Source organism: Meriones unguiculatus, chromosome 3 (assembly GCF_030254825.1).
Source record: "Meriones unguiculatus strain TT.TT164.6M chromosome 3, Bangor_MerUng_6.1, whole genome shotgun sequence".
Lineage (NCBI taxonomy): Eukaryota > Metazoa > Chordata > Mammalia > Rodentia > Muridae > Meriones > Meriones unguiculatus.
Window position 1 is genome coordinate 182321548 of NC_083351.1, and position 19576 is coordinate 182341123.

At 42.1% G+C, this 19576-nt stretch overlaps 1 protein-coding gene across 8 annotated transcripts in view; it reads right to left on the reverse strand.

Annotated features, from left to right (window-relative positions):
* Positions 1-19166, reverse strand: part of Tnc (tenascin C) — an 86425-nt gene extending 67259 nt beyond the window's left edge. For 2 of the 8 annotated variants that reach the window (XM_021660585.2, XM_021660584.2), the window contains exon 1: positions 18896-19163. The gene's annotated coding sequence lies outside the window, so the exon portion shown is untranslated. Of the gene's footprint in view, positions 1-18895 lie in introns of all 8 variants that reach the window. The other 6 variants (XM_021660580.2, XM_021660579.2, XM_021660586.2 and 3 more) reach the window with 6 other exon arrangements.
* Between the last annotated feature and the right edge of the window lie 410 nt (positions 19167-19576).

The following is a 19576-nucleotide window of genomic DNA, read 5'->3' on the forward strand; positions in this document are numbered from 1 at the left end:
TTCCTTCTCCAAAAAACTATTCATTTTTTCCTTATGCCCACTGTTTCGTTTCCCCGCTCTATCTCATTTTTCTTATTTAATTGTGCACATGCCTATGTGTATGCATGTTTGTGTATATAATGGGTAAAGGGTAACTTTGGGAGCCAGTTGTCCTCTTCCACCTTGGAGACGATGTCTCTTGCTTCTCTTTTGCACTGAGCACAGTGTACTAGCCAGTCCATGAGCTTCAAGGCAATTTTGTCTCTGCTTCTCATGCTAGTAAGAAGTGTTTGGATTACATTCTATTGCTATTCCATCTGGCTCTTTACATGGATCCTAGGGCTCTAAACTCAGGCCCTCAGTTTTATTTTATATGCACCTTTACTCTTTTAGTTCCAATTGTGGCTTTCTCTATGGAAGTGTAGAAAGCTTAGTGTTTCAGTTGGTCTAACATCAGGGACATTCTGCAATTCTTAGGAGAATGAAAAGGCCGCGGCTGCAGACCCAGGATTCCCTTAGCCTTGGTCTAATTCAGTAGCAGAACAAGGGAGTGAATGAGTTGGGTGGAGCCCTTTTCTGGGAGGTCAGAACTTTGGCCAAGGTTTCTCTGCGGCCGAGAGCTGCTGCTGCTGCTGGGATGCTTGTCCGTGATATCGGGCCAGCAATTTCTTCAGAACAGACTGTCTGTGGTTTAGTCTTTCAAAACTGTTCTCTTAATGGAAAACACTTGGCCCAGCCACACAGTGCTTTCCATATGCAGTCAGAAATCAGATTATAAAATCAAAATCACACTTGATCAGGGACTTCAGCTAACAGTAGAGGATCACTGAGTCCAGAGGTGGCCAATCAGCGGCACCCACACGGATGGTGCACAGGCAGACGTTTCTAACACATAATGCCGTACTTGTGGGAAAGTTCCACTGGACGATCACGCTGCATATATTACACCCAGGAACCACATACAATCACCATATAGCATATACGTACTTATGAGAACCACTATGGTGAAATGGATTATAATATTACATTGTATATTTGCAATTTGCTAAGACAGTATACTTTTGATGTTTCCACCATATATAGACAAAGCAACTATGCAAGGTGGTAGATATGTTGTTTATTACCTTGAAACTGGTGACCATTTCCATCTAGCTGTTTGTCTACCTATTTGTCTATCTATCTACTTAATATTCATATTATACATCAATGCTTTTTTATTTTATCTTGGTAAAATGGGAAAAAAAATAAGGCCAAGGAAATTTCTCTTTGCAACAGATGGCGGCCACTATAGAAAACCACAACCAGTCAAAATGCTGAGTTATAGAGTTCAGTCCTAATAGATTTATCTATTAAACACATGTAAGCCTCAAGGAACATTTCAGAAGAAAGGGTAGAAAGATAGTAAGAGCCAGAGGATGAAGGAGTTTACTGTGAGACTCTTTCCTAGTAATGTCAGAAGCTATACCCATAAAATGTCACCAACATGACTAACTAGATCAGAGATGCATGAGGATGACACAAATGGACATGAGAAAGTGAACGGGGAAAGTCCATGAGACATCAACCCTACACAGGAAACTATAGGTTACTGAGGAATGTGCTGGGACTGGCAGAGGTGATCCTCCCCAGAGAAGGTTGCATTAATTGGTTGTCCAGTGCCAAAAGGTCAGCTCTGACAACAAACACATAAGTAACATTGTATGGACTGAACAGGTTATGTCTAGGAATATGTATGTATGTACACAGAGAGAGAGAAACATACACACACCCACATACCACATACATATGCATGCAATAACTATTAGTGAAAAAAAAAAAGGCCATGGATTTGAAGGATAGCAGGTAGGGGTATATGGGAAGGTTTAGAGGGAAGAAGGGGGTGGAAGAAATGTTATAATTATATTGTAATCTCAAAATAAAATTAAAATAATAAAAAAGATAGAACATATGAACGTTTCCATTAATGCTTAGCCTTCACCCATTTATGATTTCAAAGGAGAAGTATAAGAGAAAAAAACTGGGACGGCTCCTATGCTAAGAGCTTTCTAAGACTCTAGATTTTGTATATCTTTATACCATCCATCCATCCATCCATCCACCCACCCATCTTTATCAAATACCTACCATGTGCCATGCCATTGTAGTTGAGATGAATGATACAACAGTGGCCAAAACAAATGTGTTCTCTATAATAAGAAGGCTTAAAATTACCTCCTGAACAGTTGCAAGTGTAATTGCTTTTCAACCCATGCTTTGCTGATTTAAATGGTCACGATACTCTAAAGTTCCACTACAATCTGAAAACATGTTGCATGGCCCTGGGGCAACAGAAAGGGCAGAGATGCTGAGACTGTTTCCAGAGAGGATTTCTTTTTACTGTGGGCTTCACAGAGTATAGGGCACTGTGGAAGAGGGGGCGAATAAAAAAGCTGTGCCCTGTTCTCAGAGGTCATTGTGGAAAGTAGGAGAATATGAGGGACTGAGGGTAGCCAGCCTCAATGAAAGAGCTAAGGGAGGGAATGGTTCTCTTGGCTGAGAAGCTCATGGAGTGCTTCCTGGGGGAGGAAAGGCCTAGATGAACCGCATACTGAAGAGGCCTTGGAAAATCAAGGAGAAGTATATCAACAATCATGATGGAAGTACAAAAGATATTAAGTTTTATTTATTGACTGTATTTTTTCCAGAGCTTGTGCTAAGCATTTTAAATACACAATTTCATATTATTTCCACTTTGCAAAACAAATTTTTTATCTTCATTTTGCAGGCAAAGAAACTGAGCTATAAATTTATTATGTCACATGCAAACTGGAATGTCACTAAGAAGGGAGGTTATGAACCCGAGTCCCTCTGAGTCCATCACTGTTCATTGCCTTTGGCACTGGAGGCCAAAGCAAGGAGTCAGTGTTTGAGAGCAGCTGTTGCTCTGTTTCCCTGACCTTCAGTCTGCAGGCTGAAGGGGCCTGCTGAAGGGGCTCTATCAGTCCCCTGCTATCAGAAACTGCTGCTGCTGCTCAGTGAAGCAAGCCAATGAGCGCTGCTGAGACGCCGCATAATCTCACATATTTTTGGAGAGGGTTCCTGATGTCTTGAAGACTTGCAAAAAGCCCACTTGCCCCACTTTTGGATGGACAGACTTAATCTGTCCTTCAAGCAAAACTAAAATAACACACATTATTGGAAGTCAGTTATCCTCCCACCTCTCTTCTGAACTGAGCACTATTTAAAAAAAAAACAAAAAACAATTTCTTTGATGTCTAGAAATGTTTCAGTTCTATTTTATAGTTACGTTAGGTTGATTTAGTTATGCTTTGCCCATATAGTTAGACTCTGTAGAGATTTTGGTTCCATGAAGGCAAGTTATATGAAGCATCCAGCTCTGTATACCCGACACCAAAGACTGCACCAAGAATACAGTGAAGCCCAGTTTTAGAATGTTCTTGGTTGTAATGATCTGTGACCTGGTGTTAATTTGGGTATAGTTCTGTCAAACCAAACTTAGCCTTCCACTTTAGACTCAAACAAAATGGCCAATATTAAATACAAAGGGACCCAAATATTATGTTACTTTTTTTCCTTTCATAAAGTATTTGGATGAATCAATGGTGGTATTTTGTGGCTCATTTTTTTCCAGCCCTTGAACTGAAGTTTCATTACCAACCAAATTAAATCCCAAAAATTTAATCCATAAAATATTTTCATCTAGACACCATAATGAGATTCATATTTGTGGTTTAGTATACCTAAGAGTAGCTCTGGTAAAAAATGACTACTTCTATTGATACATTCAGACCACAAGCTACCTTCCTATGATCTGGTTTCAATTTTTGAAATAAAATTTCTGCAGTGCAATAGTTTTCTCTCTCTCCTGCTTCTTGCCTAGACATAAAAGAAAATAAAAATTGGGTTTGACCAAATGGCAACACTATATATTCCTATAAAATTCTGGAAAATCATTTCAAAAATAAATTTGAATTCATTTCTCCTGGAACAATAGCCTCTTCTATTTTGTATTTCTACCAGAATTTTAAGAAATGCAGTTGGCTCTTTCACAGGGCTCAAATGCTTGAGCCAAGGTTAAAAAAATTAAAGATATCTATTCGGGAGGGACAGGTTATAGATATAGTGCAACAGAGGAGCAGGGCAGTGTGAATACATGTGCTAAATATTTGGCATTCGGGGACTAGAATGTTCAGAAACCTTTGCTGAACTAATTGTGCTGGTATTTGAATGAATGGAATTCTGCTGGGCTGAGGTTTGCGCATAGATGCAGCCAGATAGAAACACTGACAAATGCCAATCCCAGGAGGCATCAAGAGCAACCAGCATTGGTGCACTTTGATAGGAGCCAGCTCCTGAAATAAAAATTGCCCTCTAAAATGGGTAGCAAGAAACCAGATACTATGAAAAACTAAGTCCACTTCAGTCATTAATTAGCGTGGTCCCAGAGAAAGCATGCAGACACACATTGTCTACTTTTCCTCTCTCAAAATGGGATCACGTAAAAGCTACAGTAATAGCCAGCCTTGATTGAAAACGTCTGTACTTTCTGTGCCTTATGGCTTATTTCATTGGATCCTCTCTAAGATCTCTGGCATATTTTCCTTTATTTTTCTCCTTCTCAAGGATGGGGAAACTGAGGTCACATAACTGGGAATGAAGAAGAGAGTTTAATTCTGGTAGACTGACTCACCACTCAGAGGCAGCAAGGCAGCATTCTTCCTTTCCCCCTCCCCCCGGCAATGTAGTGATGAAAAAGGCTGATTTGCATGACAAAATTCAAAGAACTAACTTCAAAAGAACACAGAGTTTGGGCACCTCCAAAAACTTTTGACAGTGGAAAAAGTCTTTAGGAAGCTACACAAGAACTGGAAAAATCGAGATAGATCTAAGCTCAGAAATGGCTCAATTCAGCCGTACAAACACAGGAGGCTGTTTTCTAATGTGTAATCTGCGGCATGTTGAGAGGTATTAATGCTGAGCAAAAAGTATTTCCTAGTTAATCATGTTTGGAAAAGGCTATTTTTAAACCCAATGTTATTTCAAGCCAAACAAATTACACATCTTTCTTTACTTCAGGATTTTCCAGGGTCTTTTATGTGTTTGTGGAACCTCCAAGAAGAAGATCGTTTATAGTGTGTTTCCCAAACTTACGTGATTCTTTTGTGTTTGAAGCACACCATGGGACTGAGTTTGATGGCACATGTGGGAGCGAGCACTGGGGCAGATCAAACCCTAGACGCTCTCTGCTTTCAGTCCCTCATATTTAGTTAGATTTGATGTTATACATGGCCAGGACCTGGCTGTCATAAAAGGTGAAGCCCCAGGATGGGAGATGTTAGGCAACAAACCTAAAGCAAGACAGATCAGATCATTTATTTCGTGCGTGGCCTTTTACAAATGCCTTTTCATCGTGATCCAAGCTTAGGCAATCGGGGAACACTGTTCACATTTTCCTGCTATCAGAAGAACAGCTTGGGACTGTTGAGCAAGTTATTAGGTCAGTAATTCTTGAATTAGAATTAAGGGTCCTATTTCACCAATGCCAAAATTTAGGTTCCCTTTGTTCTACCAAGTGATTTTTTTTTTTTTTTGAAATAAGATTTATTGTCTGGTTTAAGGAATTAACGTTTATGTAATGGATACCAGAGGAACATTCTGTTTCATGGATGTGAATGCAGTTGTTGGAGTCATAGAGGGACACTGAAGCTGGGGTGCACACGGTGGTTTTATTCACCATTTTGGACTTGGGAGGGCACAAAGCCAAGTGAACTAAAATGTCTAAATCTCTGGTAGATCTCGAGAGCTGGTAGAGAACAGCCTGCTCTCCTTCAGCTTGGCCCAGAGAAAAGCTTAATAAAGGAGAGGATGATAAAGAGAGAAGGTGCAGACAGGGGAGCTTAAAAATCAGTAGGTCCTGGAAAATTAGGCATCATACTACGTATAGCCAAGAAATCAGTCAAGGTATGAGAAAATTTCACAAACTCGGCCACTTAAAATTTTCTTGTCTAAAGTATGGAATTTTAAATTGGGTTGTCAACTTGACACAATTCAGAGGTACCTTGAAGAAAGTCTCAATGAGGAATTGTCTAGATGAGGTTGGTTTGTGGGTTTGTTTATAATATTTACTGAGGCATAAATACGTGCTCATCATGGATGGTACCATTCTCTAAACAGGGCATTCTGGATTGTATAAGAGCAGAGAAAGTGAATTGAACACGGACACACATCCCTTAATTCAAGGCTCTCTTCTTTTGACTTTGAGAGTAGTCTAGTTAGCTGCTTCAAGTCTTGCTGTCATAACTTTCTCAAAATGATGGATCCCGAATTGTGACAAAATAAATTCTCTCTGTTTTAAGTTGCTTCTCTCAGAGTATTTTATCACAGTGACAGAAAACAAAAATAGGTACAATTTTATGTCTGAATAACCAAATGTATAAGTAAGAAAATGGAATTAAATTTTTTTCCAGGCAGAATTATTTATTTCAGCATACAGTCAGGAAATCAGAATATTTAACCTGAGGGAGATGGTTTAGGAAAGACCATGGAGAAAAGGAAAGGGAGAGGAAGAAGAAGAATGGGGAGAGGGAAAGGAGGCAAGTAAGAGAGGGAGGGAAGGGAGAAGGGAAAAGAGAGTAAGAGAGTGAGAGAGTGCAAAATGCATTAAGAGGAATGGGTCACATTAGTGTTTATCACTCTTCTAACTTCCCTTCCAGAGTAGAGTTTGGCATTGAGTCACTACCCATGATGGAAAGATTTATCAGACAAACTGTTATTTCTGCCTCAGTCTCATTATATGTATAATAATATACAGCTTAAGGATCCAGGGACTGGGAACTGTGTAGAAATCCGACACCCTGAATGGAAGGGTCAGTCAGCATTTCCTTAAATGACCAGAGAGTGCATGTGCTGTCAGATCACATCTCTCCACTAGGGTTTGAACTGGACTGTCTTCTCTGGTTTACAGTTTGAACACTTGGTCCTTAGCTGAGAGGTTAACTTGAAGGCTGTGGAGCCTTTTGGGATGTAGGACCAGGCCCGTGGAAGGAGGCCAGGAAAAGGGCCAGTGTCGGGTTATAGCCACTTCTCTTTCCAGTCTAATTTCCATTGCTCCTTGTCATCCAGGTAAGCAAGTCAGGAGAGCATGTTCTGACACCTTGGACTGAACTGCCCTCCTCTGCCATCCGGAGTATGACTTTGAAACTTTGAGCCCAAATATACATTTTTTCCCTTATAGGTTGTTTCTGTCAGGTATTTTGGTTGCATAGACACAACAGTAACTAATAGACTTCATAAGTATCTATTTACTGTTATAGAAAATGTTGATATTGAAAATATGCAAATGAACAACGCTGTGTTTTAATACAAAGTAGTTACAAAAACAAGCTGCTGTCACAGTTTGCTGACCCCTGCTGGAATACAGTGATTATTACAGCTGCTGTTATAAAGCCTAATAGAGCTAGAGTGGCAGGAAAAACACATTTTGCTATTTGTGTACTATTAGTGTATTTTGTGAGCCGGTGAAATAGATTAGTGGATAAACGCACCAGCCTTCAGTCTTTATGGCCCGAGTCAGTCCCTGGGACCCACACGGAAGAGAATGCACTCCTCTAAGTTATCTTCTGACTTCCACAGGTGCGTTTGTCGGGTTACGTGCACTTGTGCACAGATACACATATATGTGTGCTTTTGTGCACACACACACACACACACACACACACACACACTTTAAAACAAACTTGTCATGTGCCAAACATTATGCTTAAGGTCTTTCATGGATCTTAGCATTGCTTTAAGAAGCCTGTGAGTTGGATACTACTATGCCTGTTTGGAGTTCAGTTGAGACTCAGGGAAGCTCGAGAGCTAGCCCATGGGACAGGAGCAACTTTTGAAGCCTGCCCCGTGGCTCTCAATTTCAACCACGTTGTGCCACACTGGGATGGTACCTCAAACATCTTTCTTCAGTTCTGAAAAAAGTGCAAATTTAAAATTTGAGCTGCTCAGCAAGGAAAAAGATAAGGAGTGCAAAATGATTCCTTTAGCTTCTGCTTCCCAGACTCCCTGGCTCTGTCCGGTGGTTGTCCACGGGTAAGTCCTGAGGTATTTGACCTCTGCCTTTCTCTTTTGAGTTCTGGCTGGCTCTTCTCCTTTGGATGCTTTTTCTCTGGCGAGCACCAAAGCCAAGGTGCACTGTGCGCAAGTGGTTATTAGCTCCTGGGCACATGCTGGCAAATTCCCTTTGGCCTAGACAGGGTTCCAGAATCTGCCGAGGCCTGGCTGGGCTCACTGGGTACCTTCGCCAGAAACAGTTGCTAATTGGGATGGCACTCTGGCATGTCTCTGCCTTGCAAGCTAGGTTTCCTGCCCTGGGCATGCCTGTTTTGGCTCAAGTGGGTTGTTTGGCTTTTCACTGTCAATTTAGATGTATGAGGGCAAATTTACAGTTCCCTTAGGAATTCTGATTCCTTGTCATTGCCTGAAAATTTCAGTTCCCTATTCCATTCTGATCTCTCCTTTGAAAGTTCTAGGAGCTTCTCTAGCTCCTTTTCATTGCCTTTTTTGTCCTTATGTCATGGTCTGTATATTTGCGGACACTTCCTCCACACATATTGCAATCTAACAATATGTCAATATTGGTCATTGGGCCTTTAGGAAATAACTGGTCTAGAGCATAGGAATCTCCATAATGGGACCGATATTCTCAAAATGATGCCCCAGAAACTTCCTTGTCTCTTCCACCCTGTGTAGGCACAGCTGTAAATCTTAGTCTATAAACCAGGATGTGGGCACTCCCCAGACACGGAATCTAAAGGTGCTTTATTCTTAAGACATCACAGTCTCCAGGCAAGTAGATTTCTGTTCTTTCCATACTACCTAGTACGTAGAATTTTGTCATAAAAGCCCACATGAGACACCTCTGTAATGAACTATAGGATATTGCCTTATCGATTTTGTTATCAGCCTTTGGAACTGCAGATGAAATGACCACATGTGCCCTGAAGTTTTAGGATGTTGTCAAGTGTTTTCCAAACTTACCTGCCACAGAACACCCTTTAGGTGACTGTCATAAGGATCTGTTTCATAGGACACAATTTGAAAACTGCTTAGCAACTGGGGTTTTATCATCAAAAATTGCTTCAAAGCTGGGTGTGGTGGTACATACCTGTAATCTCAGCACTCTGGGAGGCAGAGGCTGGTGGATCTCTGTGAGTTTGAGTCCAGCCTGGTCTATTAAGTGAATCCAGAACAGCCAAACTACACAGAGAAACCCTGTCTTCAAAAACCAAAAACCAAAACCAAACCAAAACAAAAATAACTGGCTCAAAAACAGGTGTCAGCATCAATGACCATAATCATCTATATCACATGCTAGTTTTTCTTTTTTTTTCTTTTGCTAAGCAATGTAATACACAACATCAGTTAATAATCACAATCATATTTTAAAATAGGTGTTGTTATATTGCTTCTTTTATATATATTTATAAAGTGAAACTTATAGCAGTTATTTAGTCAAGCTTGCATAGGAAACAAAACTATTTTAGATCCCGAGCCTTCAGACAGCAAAGCCACACTCTTAATCCTGATCCCTTCCTTCCCTCGGGGTGTGATTTTTCTCTGTGTCCAAAAACAGAGAGGTCTTTGTCTTGGTCTTTTCCCGGAGACCATTCATCCCTCCCACTAGTTGTTGGCTGATCAATCCTGTTACAAAAGCCATCTCTGACTCAGTCTCAAATGCCCTGACAGATGTCCTCTGTCCTTGGTACTGGTCTTTCCCCCAAATCAAGTAATGATGGCAGTTATTTTGGGGATCTGCTTTGAAAGGATAGATAATCCTTAAAGTCTGTGTCCTGACGTGGTTTCCTGCCCCAGCACTGGCATTTCTGCTGGAATAAGCTATGTTATCACCCTGTATAATTATGAGCTCAGAGAATGACACATAAACACCTTCTAACTAGTTTTTTAAAGCACGACTCATGTGAAATGGGACGTTTGAGTCTGGGAAATGAAGAATCTTATCAGGTAGTTAAGGACTAATTTTGAGTCATGCTGAGTTTCAGGTGAACCAGGTATAAATATCCCCCTAAGAACTGCTTTGTTCTTAGGTTGGTCTGTTGGACAATAATTACAGTTTGATGCAGGGGACAGTGCAAAGGGAGACAGGAGAGAAGCATCTACCGCACCTGGACAAGATGGCAGCTGAACTAACAACTGAAGAAAGATGAGTTAGATGAAAAACATAGAAAATGACATTCTATGTAAGAGGAAATGACATTTCAAGAAGAAAATAAGTGTAAAAGATGGGTGTGGGAAGCATGGTGATAGCCCAGGCATTGAGTCAGCTTGGAGGCCAGCAATCTGGATCATGAGAAACCTTGACTGTCAATTAGGTGATGTTAATTTTCTTCATATCAAAGAACTACTTGGAAATATTGGGCATTAATATTCTGATGTCTGTAATCATACATTGTGATAAAGATTAAAATAGAAAGCTGTGATGTGGGGGCCCAGGTAGTAATCTCTTGCATTGGCTAAGAATGGAGTACAGCTAAGATGCTAAGAATGGAGTACAGGAGGTTTCTGGTGGAGGGATGGGGAGGCAGTGAAGGGTTTGACTTGTGTTACTTTTCCACTGATTTGATCAAAATCTCCAACAGAAGCAACTTTATGGAGTAAAGGTTTATTTTGGCTCACTGTTTTACAGAGTTTTCTTGACCAGATTGTTGGAAGCAGCAAGACCCACCTTAAGTCTAGATAGCACCTTCTGGTGCAGCTCACATGAAAGGTTATGGGAGAGGGAAACATGTTTTTTTGCCTGCTTATCTTCAGTCTTCCTGGCATGTTTATCTACCTTGCTGCTGAGACACCCCTTTACCAATAGTATAACCAACTTCTCAACAACCAACTTCCAACGAAGACAGAAGGCTAGTAATTCTCCAGGAATCCCCCAGACCACCAGTACCCGATGGGCTGCTAAGATTTCCAGTCTTAGAGATTCAATAGCTACTGGTTTCTCTGCCTCTCCAGTGTGAGACAGCCACTATTGGACAACTAAGACAACATCCTGTGAACCAATACAATATAAATCTCTTTTTGATATTTAACCAGTTCTGTTGTTTTACAGAACCTTGACTAATACATTCAAAATTACTATCTTATAAAATGCTGCCTTTGGGTGATAATTCAAAATAAATCAAGGATACTCAAATGATCTTTAATGATTACCTTACAGGGGGGTGGAAAAGTTAAGATATAAATCACTTAGTGTTTTCCACAATTATTTGTCACCCATGGAGAGAAGTGCAGATGGGATGAGCCAGGGGATGGTGACATTGGATTGTTAAAGGATGTAGCAGGCTGACTCAAAAATGGCTGTGCAGGTACTGCCTCCCAACATCCCCACACTTGTGAAGTGGCCATTCCTTGATTGTGGTGCTGCCTAATGATTTTCTTTTAGCAGATCCTAGATGTTTCAATAGACAATCATCTCCAATTATAGAAGACTATGTACTCTCTCTCATTGGCTTGGATAAGGTAAATGGCATTTTTGAAATGTCCCATGGAAGAAATAATTAAACCAGCATGGAACTGAAGCCATCAGTCTAGAAGCTCCTAATGAATAAAGCCCAGGTAACAAATACAGCCTGGAAGAGGACCATTCCTCAGTCAAGCCTTCAGCTATGACCCAAACCCAGGCCAATAGTGATGTCATTTGAATGTAGAAAGCTCGGCTCAACTCAGCTCAGATGTGCTTTGATCCTCGACCTTTAGAAGCCATAAGATAATAACCCTGATGTTTGAGATGACTACACTTTGTTGTAAGTAACTAATAGAGTTATTAGCTCACTCCACGTGTGCTTTACTGTTAGAGAATAAGACAGGCCATTTTTATTTTTAAGAGAATGTATTAATTGAAGATTTTTAGATTGTCTCTGGATTCTAAGAGCAGAGTCAGATGACCCAAGATTTTGTCCTGACCCACTGCCAACTGGCATGACATCTTAGGAAAATCTTTCTTCTCTCCATGTCTCTGTTTCACCATCTTTCAAATGAAGATGCTGGAGTAGACTATTGATTTGTACAAACATTTTTCTTCTCTTCCTCTTTCTTCTTCTCTTCCTCTTCTTCATTTTTGTGCTAGAGAAGCCTTTCAGCAAATTATGTCACATGTGGAAGTTCCATTCACAAAATATATAAATGTAGAGAGGCTTTAGTTGAAATGAGGTTGAATGTGGCCCTTGCTTCACCTCTCCATCTCTCCATGTCATCTCCTGAATGATCTCTTGGTCTTTTTGAACCTTATCTGTAAGCTCCTGGCTTTGAGGGTACCCATCAATTAGCTTCCTCAGCTTTGAAATTCTAAGTTCTAGCCAAAGCAAGCTGCCTTCAAGAGCACTCTCCTGTAAGATTTCTGCATCCAGCCACTTCTGTGTGATCCTCAGTGACATAAGGCTATTCATGATGTGATGCCCACTGCTGGAGCTGTCTGGCTTCCTGTCCTCCCCAGCAGCCTCTCTCTGCTGTGCAAAAGCTCCTTCTGTAGTTATCCTCACCAAACTTACACCTCCACAGGTGGCTTTATTATTAGATGCACACACATTTTCATTTTTAAAATATTATCATTTTGTATACCAGTGCTTACACTCAGTGTTTGCAAGAATCTCTGGCTGGCAGATGGTCTGGGCTCTTCCCTTCTGGTCACAGTATGTTGCTTCTGCAGGTGACACGCAATGGTATCATGTTGCAAGGCTGTTCAGGATCCCCTAACACTGTGCTTCCCCAACCTTGTGACTGTAGCCTTAACATTTTGAATAATACTTTCCCCCAGTCTTGAATTGCTTCCATTATTTTAAACTCACCAAGTGTTATCTTAACCCTCTTATATGCTGGGTGATAAAGTTCGACTTTTCCATTGCACAGTATCCACAGACTTGTCTGAAGCTGCTCGGTGATAATTCACTCATCAATCCAAGCCTGGCCTCTTTTACATAACTACTTGTTTAAAATGTAAATATGAGGCTGAGGAGATGGCTTATGCTGCCTATTCATAGGAGCTGAGGTCAGTTCCCAGTATCTAAGTGGAAATGGTCCTAGCTGCCTACAGCTCCAGATCCAGATCCAGGGACCTGACACTCTCTTCTGACCTCCAGGGGAACTTCTCTTGTGCACCTACCCCAACAGAGACACATGTGTATGTAAATAATTAAAAACACAATAAATACTTTAAATATTTATGTAGCAAATAGCCATCACTCTGAGCTGTTTTGCTGTCTAGAAAATTGGATCAATTCTTCAGACTCCTGTAGCACAGCAAGGGAAACAAACTTTGTGGTACTGGGCCTACGAAGAAGCTCTAGATGTTTTTAGTTTCTCTTATGCAGATAACAAAGGCCTCAGTTTACACACCTGAAAAGCCCTATATACATGCTGGGAGTATGCAAGGTGATGTGCATTGGAATATTTTATGAATGTATCAATTCATGAGTATGCCATGTTGTGAAGATCTGTTCTGCACACAGACAAACTTGCTAAGTCATGAAACAGACTCGTGAAAGAGCCGCACACCATATCTTTAGGAGCCAACCCCTGTTGTGTTGAGAACAGAAGTGCTCTCCATATACCTTACATTCTGAGGGCCTGATGCCTGCAGCAGGCAGGTAAACTCTGGGGATAATGAAGTCTCTAAGACAGGGTGAAAGAAGCCTTCTGCTTAGCATGCCTGCATACCCTAATGGTTATTACCACCCTATAAGCCTTGGGCCTAGGTTCTACCATATCAATATCTGCATGATATTGAGGAAGCTAGAAATTAGTTCACCCCAGGTTTCCACCATCTAATAAATGGCAATGACATTGGAAATAATAATCAATGGTAAAGTGGTACAATATTGGTAGAGTACATGGCAAAATTTAGTTTGCTGGTTAGTTTTGATCATCACTTTGGTAGGATTTGAAAATTGGTCTAGAAACAAAGCTCTGAACATATCCATGAGTCATTTTCTAGATGAGGTGGGGAGCCCCACCCTAAGTATGGGTGGCATCATTCCATGGCCTGGGGTTTCCAGACTTCCTACAAAGGAGGTAAGCACCAGTGCTCTGCGTGGCTGCAGTGTGACCCGCCAGCTCCCGCTTCCCTTCCATGCCTGCTCTGCCATGACGGAGCCCACAGAAAACCCTTCCTTCCGAAGTTGCTTCAGGACAGGTATTTTGTCTCTGTGATAATGAATTAAGTAACTAATGCGGTTGGTTTCACAATTATCCCTCCATCAAGAACACTTTGCACACATTCTGAGAGATGTTAGCAGAAACCTTCCTTCCTTTAGGGGAAGAGGTGACCTTTGGCTGATTCTGAAGCAAGCTATCTGTTTGCAGGGCTTATGAAACACCTTTGTCTCTTGGCATTCTGTCTGAGGAAGGCTGAAGGACCAGCCAAAGCTATTTGAGTTATAGTGCCCACATTTCAGGACCTGTGAACTTCAGGAAATTTCAAACATCTGAGATGACTTGGAATGAAATAATCTTTTAAAAATTTCCACTCACAAATAGAGTGAAAATACACATGGAAAGGATTTTCCGTTCACAACCTACTTTGAGTGTGGACATTTTGCTTTTGTTTAATGGTGTACAGCAAAGATAGCAATGAGAGCACTGAACTCTAGGTGGCTCTTAAAGTCTTTTAACATGTGGGTTGTGATTCTTTTGTGGGCTGAAGGACCCTTTCACAGGGGTTGCCTAAAACCACCAAAAGACAGATATTCACATTAAGATTCACAACAGTAGAGACTTCGTTATGATGTTGCAACAAAAATAATGCTATGTTGGGGGTCATCACAACATGAAGAACTGTATTAAAAGGGTCTCAGCATTAGGATGGTTGGGAACCGTTGGTCTAAGTTGGGAACCACTGGCAGAGAAAAAGGAAACAGAGCAAAGACTATTAGATTTGAGGGTATAACTGAACAGAAGTCTGGTCACCAGGGTTAGAATCAGGTAAGTCTGCAGTGGTCTCTCCTCCAAAAAAACAAAAACAAAAACAAAAACAACAAAACAAAACATAGGGTGTGTGCAGATTCTATAGTAGGCAAAGCCGCCAGCATGTTTTGTGTTGGAATGAACCGGAGTTCGCAGGAGGCTAGTCTCACCAGACTTTCAGGGGGCTTTCCTTCTTGGAAAGGGGCCTTTATCTAATGTTGTCCACATGTTGAAGGTGTTCAGACTGGTCTGGGATAGGATTCAAGAGGATCCTCAACTCTCCACAGTGAGAGGTGTTTGAATAATAACCTTCCTCCGGGAAGCTTTGGCAGAATCTGTAACTTGGAGCTTGTAACTGCTCCCTGACTATCTTCAAGGCTAGAGGATAGCTCTATTTTATTTCCCTAGAAGCCCCTTTAAAACCACACATTCAGCTCTTCTACACATTACAAGATGCAGGGATGGCTCTGTTCTCCCATTCGCAGCCCTTACCTCTACAGGCTGGGGAAGCGTGTGCTGAAGTTTCTGTTCTGAAAATCACTAGGAATGACATGACTGCTACCCTCTCCTCTCTCTCCCTTCCTCCTTCCCCCTGTATCTCTGTCTCCCTTTCTTCCTCCCCCTCTGTCTCTCAGCTGAAATTGGAATGTTTCTGTTTCTAGGCAGTGGGTTGCACCACCACCAGCTAACCTTTCTGTGCATCATGAAAAATGATAGCTGCAGGGCTCCTCTGGGAAATCAAGAGGCGCTGATGCCAGCTGGAGTCTTTTGTGCTCTTTTGGCCATTCCCCAAATGATACCATACAGGGTTTTTCACGTGGTTAGCCAAGCCTGACATCAGGAGGCAGTGTGGCACAACAGACAAAACAGTGGGGCTTTACTTAGAAGGTTTGGGTTTGCAGCCAGTTCTGACTCTTTTATGAGAAGACCTGGGTTGAATTACTTAGCTTCCTTGAGCCTCAATGTTTCCGTCTATTAAATGGAGCTGTTAATTCACAATTCACGGTATTAGAAAATAGGTGAGATGCCATAGACAGTCTTCCCCATCACACATGTCATGTTGTTAGCCCTGACTGTTAGCTATTTTGTGTCTGTGTTTGACTGTGTAGAGGGATTGTATATGGAGAGCCAACTAAATATTTGTAGCTCAAGTCCTACTTTTAAAACTGAAATAGCCTCAGTATGGAAAAGCCTTTGTGCTTTGTGCAAGCTGGAGATATTTTTCCATCAGGAACTTTAGTTTGTAAGTTCATGGAAATATGCAAAGAGAGATGAGAAGTGTTTTTAGTTTACTGCGAACATTAGAAAAGGTAGGATTCAGAGGGGCATTTTTTTTTTTTTTACTGTCAGCTTGAATTCCATTTCTAAATCCTATTCTGGTTATATGATCAGGCTATTGCTCTATTTATGGGTGGCCACAGTATGCCTGGAGGGGCATATTTTGTCAGAAAGGAAGTGCTTTGCTTCTGAGGGCTATGCAAGAAGCTGACACACTGAAAACGAACACAGCCTCTGAACAAAGACATGGGCTTAGACTCTGGCCATCACTTAAGTCTTAGGACCCAATATCTCTTCACCATAAGTCTCTGTCCCAGAATACACCAATGCTTCACAGATGTGCTGTGGTCATTCGGTGACAATGCCCAAGGAGGCATCAAGAGCCTAGAGCTTATACATTGGTTAACTATATGCTGCCTATGGCTGTCACTGACATTGACTGAAATAACCAACCTTCCTCAATCCTTGAAAATCACTGTTTCCTCTTTTTTGGGGAGGAACTGTCCTTGCTCCCATAGCTGCTGGAGTTTAGAACATTGATTGTAATAAACACTGCCCAGCTGTGGGAGCTCGAGCTGTGTGTCCTGTTGTTTGCAATCTGGTGAAAATGTTTCAGGGGATGAACAATGGGGTAAGGTTTGGTCCTTTTAACCCCAATGTCAGCCCAAGCAGCCTCATGCTTACTTGCCAGAAACTCGAGTATTGCTTCAAGTTCTATTAATAAATACTTTCATTGTTAAACATGACAAATACTTGTTTAGAACATTAATATTGAAGGTGTTTGGGAACTAATAATCAGGTGTACAGAAATGTCTTTGTCTATTGAACCCTTATGATGGGTCAAGAGCCAGCCACATCTATATCAGGTGAGTGCCACAGAGCCCTGGGAGAGATAACTCCTCACTCTCTTTGTATGAATAACAAAGCTGACGGCTGGAAACTGTCACCTCTTGAGACAGATAAAGAGCATGAAGCTAGGTATTTTGAACAAAGCAGGGGCTGGGTGGCTGACAACAGGCTTTCCAGTTCTCCCTTTTATTCACACCATGTGTGGAATCCAGAGAATATTCACACTCTATTCCCCCTTCTTTCTCCAGATTTGGTCACTTTCTTGGCATGTACAAGGCCAAGACACACTGCCTCTTATGTCCTGTGAAAGGCATGGTTCATATGTCAGGAACACTTTCCATCAGTTTACTTAGACTGAGCAAGCCTCTGCCCAGCCCTGGTTCAGTTTGTTCTGTCTCAGAACAAGGCGATGAGGTTGGGGGGCGACTTTCGTTTCTAAGGTGCATACAGGAAAGTTCTAGGAAAAAAGGTCCACAAACACATTAAGAAGAGGCGTTCATCCTTAAAGAGTCCCCTGTCTAGCTTGTCTTCTGATGCAAAGCATTTCCAAAGAGTCCCCAGTGGCTCAGCACTCCAAAGCCAAGCACTTGAGCCTATAAATGCCTGAGGACATTCTGGAGTCACAACTCCACACATTCATCTAGCCCTAGGCTGCCACCGTTTTCTTCTAATGGTGCCAACATACCCTCTTGCTTGTAAAATGCCTGCCAGACCAGCAGACACTCTCAGATTGGGCAAGATAAAAAGACAGAAACTGTGGGGGAAGGTAAGCAGAACACTCCAGAACTGGGTAAGTAATGCTTTTCACTTCAAGGGTGATGGCAGCTTTGGGCCTGACAGTGATTGCCTAGTTGCTCATTTGAGCTTTTTATTCCTTGTTCACTCCTCATATAAGGCAGCTTGCTGTTGTTCCATTTTAAAGAAGTAGAAACTAAGGTCCACAGAGGTTACATCTATCCCTGGCACACTTTTTTTAAGTTGGCACTAGTGGGAATGCCCAAGTTACTTTAGGGGTCAAAGCCTGACCTCTTAATCCCCCTATAACACAGATGGCATAGGAGAATCTCTGTGCTCTTTCCCAAGTTCTCCAGGCTTCTTATATCTAGAAAATGTGTTACCAGAGGTTTCTGGGATGAAATGTGAATAGTGAACAATGTAGGATTCAGATGGCTCCGAACCTGCGAAACACACAAACGCTCCACCTGAGGTCTGTGGAGGCTAGCACCCTCCTTCAAGAGCCCACAGGCGTGCCCACCAGTGTCATATCTGTGCCTACAACTCATCTCCTCACTCTGGTATCCCAACTTTTATCTTTCCACACAGAGCCAACCCTGTGAGGAACAAATTGGGGGGGGGTACTGAAAACTGTCAAGTGCTGCCACCGTTTAGATGTAGGACTGTGTTCTCCCCACTACAATCCTCTCATTCTACCCCATGGATGTGAGCAAACATCACTTTCAAACACTACTTTTCTAACACTCAAAAGGAGAAAAAATCCACAGGTGTGAATCAACTATTTAAAGGGTTAAGAGAAAAAAAAAAAAAAAACAGTTTTACGTTTCCTCCAAAGAAAGGCAGAGACAAAAACTTTACCAAAAGTTCCTCAGAGTGGTGACTATTGACAGATCCACACCAAATACACGGTTAGAGGAAGGCAAGCCGGGAATAACAGGGCGCATAGGATCACACCCAACAAAACACTCTTTTATCGGGCTTGGAAATAAAACAGAAGTCTTGTAGTTACACAGCCACAACATACTCGGTACCACTAATGCCAAGAGCGTATAAGAAAGCCCCTGCATGATGGGATCAACAGACTTACCTTTTCCTGGTTGGGAAATGTAGGTCGCTGGAAGTACCGGCTCCCTGAAGAAGTACCTGGTCAAAGCCAGAGCGAGTTCTCAGGCACTCAGTCCTAGTGTCTCCCCAGCCACTGTCTTTGTGCCCACCAGAGACCAGAATGTGTGTCTGCGGGGAGAGGCGTGTGACAGTAGGCAGGCTGTGGCCAGAGCAGCCAGCTTTGGCTGGCTTATATAGGGAGCTCCTGCCTCTGTAATGGGACGCCTCGCCTCCAGACATCCTTTCCCATTTTTTTTTTTTCAGTTGGTGAGTTAAAGGCACAGCCCTCCCAGCGGAACAGGGTTAGCTCATGAAAGACGCACTCTCTCCAGGCACTCAGCCAGCTAACGGACCATTTGCATACAATTTATAGTGAAAAAAAAAAGTAGGAATTCCAGCTTCCTCCACCCCCGCAGGGTAGTTGTTAGCAACTTTTGATTTTTGCATTGCTCCACAAATGAGTATTCTAATTGTGAAACAGAAGCCCTGGGAGAAGGAGCAAGAAGGAACGGGATCCTGGCTCTGCTCCTGGACTCCAGCAAGCTGGAAACAAGACCTGGGCTCCCTTGGGCTCTGGGCAGCAGCTGCGGGGTGGCACCTCAGAGAAAGCCCAAGGGCTGAACCCAGTTCCTGGAAAGAGGAGATCGAGAGCTGAGCAAGCCCT